This window comes from Corvus brachyrhynchos, unplaced genomic scaffold, assembly GCF_000691975.1.
Source record: "Corvus brachyrhynchos isolate BGI_N302 unplaced genomic scaffold, ASM69197v1 scaffold4, whole genome shotgun sequence".
Taxonomy (NCBI): Eukaryota; Metazoa; Chordata; class Aves; order Passeriformes; family Corvidae; genus Corvus; species Corvus brachyrhynchos.
Genome location: NW_008237878.1, coordinates 6951565 through 6958306, shown reverse-complemented (window position 1 = coordinate 6958306; position 6742 = coordinate 6951565).

The following is a 6742-nucleotide window of genomic DNA, read 5'->3' as shown; positions in this document are numbered from 1 at the left end:
ATTCAGCAAGATTAGAATTATTTTATTAGACAGTAAAACAGAGTCTATTTGGAGATGCTACCTATTTTAAAATTCAGTGATTATCTGAATTGGTATTCTCTTTGTTACTTAGAAGAGACAATATTGGAAGGGGCTGAAGAGAAATAAGTATTGCTTTTTCTGTTTTTTGGGGGTTTTTTTTTGGTTTTTTTTTTTAGCAAAATTCAAGCTTTCTCTTCTTCTTTCTTATGACTTCATTGTGGGAGAAATTATAAATATAGTCTGGAGAGAAAATGGAAATAAAACTAATAAGTTTGCTTGATTATTTGCAGCAGATAAGACCACTGGATGTCTGTGACTACAGCTCATGTAAATTCAGCTCTCTGATTAGCAGCATCCTCACAGGTTCTTTTTGTTTTCTTAATCTAAGGTGCCTTCACATAACCCCAAACAAACTCTCTACAATACAAACACACTCTGAACATATTGTGATGCTTCTAAATCCCACAGACACCTATGCAAATAAACAATTACACTCAATCCTCTCTGCATGCTCCAGGAGACAACACACATACTCCTTCCCTGAAAATACAACCCATTTGTTATATGAGCTCTCTAAGTGCTGGATTTAAACTTGAAGCATATTCAGAACACAACTAAAACCCCATTAAAATGGAAATGAAATTTCTGACTCCTATTCTTCTATCAAAATTTTTTCTCAGTTTCCCTCATCTTCAGTGAGGTTACAATTCAGCATTTGTAGCTTCCCTTTCAGTCTAGGAGAATAAGCAGCATTAGCAAGGTGAAAGCTTATATTAATGCATAAAAGGCTGGGTATTTCTAATAGTATTAGGAAGGGAAACATCAGGTTACAACAGCACAGCTTCCTTTATAATCATGTCACACCTTTTACAGAGTAACAACTTCTACAATGTGAGGTTCATAAAAAAGGGATGCGAAAGCACTCGGTTAATTTGAGACTCTCAACACATCATTTGCCATAAACAGGTTCAGGGAACCAGGGCTTGCAGAAAAAGCAAACAGCAGCAGAGAACCAACAACTCTTGCCTGTTCAAGCACTCATTCACCCTCTTTGTCTTTATCCTCACGTGGCCCAGGTAGGATAAAGCCACTGTTATGTGTCTGATCTGGACTTTACAGGCTGCCATCAAACAGCAAGGACAGTGCAATCCTTTCTCCAGTTTCATCACATGCTGCTTGTGTGGCTTCAAACTTCCCACTCCTTTCTCCTTAGCAACATTTTCCATCCTCTTTCCCACAGTACATGTGTAAATACAAACAACAACAGAAGCAGGGGCATTTCAAGGCTTACCATAGCTCAAGTAAGATCATTTTCAGGAGACTTGTGTCTACTTTAACTGGAGCAAATGCATTGAATGAACTTCAGAGTCTCTTTCTGTTTTGTTTTCTGTGGCTTCTCTAGTGTTTATTCCTGCAGAAGGAAGAAAGCCAATATTGACATTGCAACCAGAAGCCACTGAAATATGTAAGGCACCAATATAGATATATCTTGTTATCTATATTCACATATACACACCCCCTCACCATCATCTCATCTGATTTCAGCTAGAAAACTGTATTTGTAATTTTTCCTCTGCCAAGAAAGTAAGAAAGATGGGACAGGACTCAGCAAACAAGTGCCGAAGTTGGGACAAGCAGCATTTTGAGCAAAGGAAAGGGCAGAAGTAGAGCCAGAACCTTGCTGTGCAGGGTCTGTGTCCCTCAGAGGTGAATTGTTCCACTGGGGTGTTTGGACAGCAGGTTCATGGCTGGCTGGAGCAAGGACACAGACAGAGCTATCCCATCTTTTCTGGGTGCAGAGGGAGTATTTTAATCTTAGCCATGGAAAAGAAAAAATAAATAAGAGGGGAAAATAATAATAAAGGAAAAGGCTTACCTAACTAGGTGCTAATGAGCTTCCATTCCACTATTCCTCTGCTGAGGAACAGGCCTTGTTGTTTCCAAGAGTGTTTCCACAGTTTCACTGAATGCTAAAAGTTTTCCCCCAGTGATACAATGAAATGGGTGGCAGCATATACTTTATACATTTTTAAACATAGAAAGCATTGGAAACTTTCAAATATTGTTAGAAGTGTTGCAGATGATGAAAGACCAGCTCTAGTTGGAGGCGTCCAGCTCCAGCCTTGTTGGAAGATGTGCTTCTACCTGCAAGTGCTAAGAGGTTACCTTGTTGGCTGGGACCTTTCCCAGACATTTCATTTCTTTGACAAATCTGTGACTCACCCAAAACTCCAGAGCTTTACCCAGCTGCTCCTGTGTCAGGCTCCTTTCTAGAATACAGGGTTTCAGTGTTTTGTGATTCCCACTAAATCCACAAACCTGCTGTCAGCCCCAGCCCCCTGCTCTGCTGCATTCCTCACCTGCATTTTGTGGACTGGGTTACTGACAAACTCGGAAATGGATAAAACCATTCAAATGCCCAAGCAAGCTGCAACGAGAACAGCACAGCAGCTTCTCCTTTGTCAGGCACCAGCTTCCTTTCAGCGTGCAGGGCCAGAGCACAGGCACAGAGGAGAAAATCATGAAATAGCTGTCAAAGGCAGCCAACATCAATTACAATACACTGCGGGTTAAATTGCACATGACGCTTTCTCAAAGCAAATCACCTTCTCCTGTAAAGAGGTTTTATGTCATTTTTAAATTCTAATGATTTGCTGAGAACTCAATATCAAGAGAAAAAAGAAAAAAAAATCAATTATTTTCCACAGATGGCCACTGGACTCAGATGCAGCTGTGGCACAGATGGGGCAATCACAATGACATGGCTTTTTCCCTCCTGTTAGTAGAGATTATACTGCATTAGATGGCATTGAGAGGGTGGAGAAAACTGGAATGCTTCTAACACAGTGATGTATTGCAAAGCTGGATGAGCTAATTTTAGACCATTTAAACTCAGAAACTGGCAGCAGTTTTTGAGAGCTCAGTTAGGGCTAATTTACCTCGAATCATCCACTGAACTCATCCTGCAGATCACAAAAATGTAAAACTATCATGCACTTAGAGGATAAAGAAAATACTGTGCTGGTTCCTGCAGGTTACATAAAAATGCTTTTAGAAGCAGTAATGCCAAGAGGACATGACTTGCATTTTTATACTTATGATTGCTCTTCCACAGTAATTAAAAATGACATACCCTATTAAATCACTTAGTACATACCTTAAAGCATACGATGCAGAGATTTCTTGAAAAAACCAATTACACAGTCTAGCTCTGTACAAGGCCAATGCTTCAAAGCAATTTTCAGATTTTATGAGTTACATATGCTTCAGAAAAGGAGTTTTTTTTTTTTACTGGCAGGGAGAGGCACCGCAAATAAAAAAAAAACCTCTACTTCATTTTTTTGTTGCTGCTGTGAATTAAAAGTCCATTGCATATCTGAGCTTCAGCACAAACAGTAACACATCACTGGAGAGGTTCTTTTAATGGAAGAGGATCTTTTCCATGCTGAACCTTCGTGTAAATAAAGCAGTAGTAATAATTAAATGATGGAGAGGAGTTTTGGCATTGTTGCCTACTCCCACCAAAGAACACTTCTGCCAGAATCCATGGGTGGGAGAAGCCTTGAGTCTTTGCCATGTAGCAGGATACTACATGAATCATTCAAGACTGCATAGTCTGACTGTGCATGTCATAGGAAACATTCAGATTTCTTTCCATCATCTCTGTTTACCCAACACTGTTTTGCTCTGATGACACTTGAAGAAAATGAGCCCTATTTGTCTACATAAAGATAATTTTCTTTCACAGATTTGAAACAGGAGCAGTTTTACTGAAAACTTCAGTTTTATCTGGTCAAGGTAGAGTTCTTCCCGTTTCAGAAATGACAGAGGCTCCCAGACCAGAGCACACCGACAGCACAAGCCCCAGAATTTCAAAAGCACAGAGCTGGGAGAAATGACCAAGCTCAGTAAGATCCTTCCTGAAGGGCAGCAGACCCTGATGGCAGCACAACACCCAGCACTGAGGGGGTCAGAGTCTAACAAAAACCCACCTGCAAATTAAAAGCAGGAAAAAAGTCAGGATGATCTTTGCCTTGTGAGCTGAGGACACAGGAGAGGTCTGTCCCAACTTCAGCACCAAGCCTGACTGTAGGAGTTCAACAGGGAATCTTATGTTGGCATTTTTAACCTGTAGTGAGCAGGGAGTAAATGGTACCTCAAAAATCCTCCTTCAATGCTGGAATTGAAGTTTTTATATAAATATTTCTCCTTAAGGGATCACCTCCTGCCACTAGAAATTCAACCAAATGTCCCATTATTCACCAGTACCTGTAAAACCTCTGCTTCGTGTCCACTGCAATAATCTCATTGCTCCATCCAAGAATTCAAAGACAAAAAAAAATGAAATATTTGAGTGAACAAGGAGATTTGTGACAGCCTAGGTATGTCTGTGACATGTGCAAACAGCCCTTTTTACTCCAGCATTCTGCTGCTTTTAATAAAAAACTATCAGATCACACAAGATCAATTCCCAGGAAGATAACAAATAATTCCATTCAATTGTTTTCCTGAGAACACTACAGATAGGATAAAGGAAAAATTAATTTTTGTAATAATAAAAAAAAGAAAATAGAAGCTGAAGTTGGCTCTTAGCCAGAGGGCTTTTTAAACCTCTAAAGAAGCTTTAAAAGTGCCCAAGACCCCTTTTTCCTGATAAAGTTCATTATAAAATTATATAGTCTTGACATTTTTCCAGTGTTTAGCATTGGCTTTGACAGCAACAACCAGATGTTCCTGCTTATTAGCAAATGCAGACTCTGGGCCAGCCTAAGAACAAGTTTATCGTGAGCACTTCCCTCACAAGTTTAAGGGCAGAAGTTTAAGGGAGGGATTCCTGGGGGATGACAGGCAATTAAAAACACTGACACCTCTTTTATGAGCAGTTGAGAAGATAATTGAAAAATACAAACAGATTTGAGTTCGAGTTCAGTTTGGTGAGCAGGCGCTGCCTGAGCTTTGTGACTCGCTGCTGTCCCAGGAAATGAACCCTGGCTGTCCTTTTGAAACAGCACTTTTGCAAGCTGGCTACTTGAGCTCACCGAGGGAAACAACAGAAGCAAAGCAGCAACTGAGGCTGGAAAAGGGTCCATACAATATTTCATCTTTGCTCCAGCTACTGGCATCCTAATTTTAATGCAACACAAATCAATGATAAAGAGTATTAGACAATCACTTAGTTTCCTTCACAGTAGGTAAGGACTCCTCAAACCAAAGGTTACAATCTTTCACGGCGTCATAATTAATTAATACATTTAAAGTAACATCATTCTGGTAAAGGATGACTTAGGAAACCACAAGAATAAAAAGACTCCAACAGTTTAGTGTAAGAATTACCTTGACATTTTTATATTTCACTTTGAAAATCATTAAGTTTTTAAATGAATACTACTACTTTTAAGACTAGCTGGAAAAATTATTTTAATCTTCCAGGTATTAATCATCTGCTTACAGCACAGAAGCAATGAAAAAACAGCAAGGTGAGCTCTCCTCAGTGTAGCCACCAAGTCACCTATGTCAGAGGAAGCAGTGATGTCTCCAGTAAGACATGGAAAAAAAGCCATAGACCTGGCCAAAGTCAGAGATGAATAGATCCCATCTCTACTGCAAACTGTATTCCCCCTTCCTGACAGAAATCAAAAGATTTTGGGTGACAGCTATATTTAGATCCATTCTTTTGCTTTCCCCTCCTTGTTTCCATTTCCTTGAGCTATTAAAACTAAAACAAACAAAACCAAAAAAACCCCAAAAACCAAACACCCCCACCAAGCCCCCAAGTGAAAAAGTGTAGCAGATATTTATAAAGGGATCCACAAGTGGGAGTAGCTTATGTTAGTTTATGTTATGTTGTTTATGTTAGGTTTAGAGATGATAGTGTTTTTTTTAATCTTGTATTTTGTTATACATAAAAAGCACTAAAAAATAAAATATTAGTGATGATGTGTGCTGAAACCAATCTTTTTTTTTTTCCTTTAGAAAGAAGAAACATGAACTCATCTTATCTTTAGAACTTTCTGAATTTTGAAACGTATTACTTGCTCAATGTCTGACAAATACATCTGGCTTTCCTACCATGCTGGAAGAAAGTAACTCAAGGCTCAACAATCTTCTGCAATATTTACGAGCAATCTATGCTTGCTATCAGATGCCACTAGGATGGATTGCAAAGATAGTTTAATCCTTGATTACAAGTACAGACTCTTGGAATACTGGAGCAATGCACAGATGGTGTGATACTAAACACGACAGCTCTGCCCTATTCATGGTATTTCGTGAGCAGCAGAAGGACCTCAGGAAAAGTGCCAAGCCATAAAATCCCATCCCAAAAGCATTAACTACTTATTTGTGCTTGATATTATAAAAGGGATTGAAGGCAGCAATGTAAACCTGTGTCTGTGGGAAAGACACAAGGGGAAGTTTGTGGGCTGTTTTTCCTGGGAAGGACCCCAAACTGGAGCAGGGGCACGGTGTGGGGAAGAGCACTGGAGATGAAGTGTTACAGGCTGACCACAACCCTCCATTCCCCATCTCCCTGTGCCCCTGGGGAGGAGGTGGAAGAGTTGGGAGTGAAGCTGAGCCAGGGAAGAAGGTTGGTCCAGTTTTTATTCCTCACTGTTTTACTCCAGTATTGATTTGCAATAAGCTAAATTATTGAATCTGTTTTTCCCATGACAGTAACTAGTGAGTGGTGTCTCTGTCCTCATCTCCACCCAAAAGCTTTGGC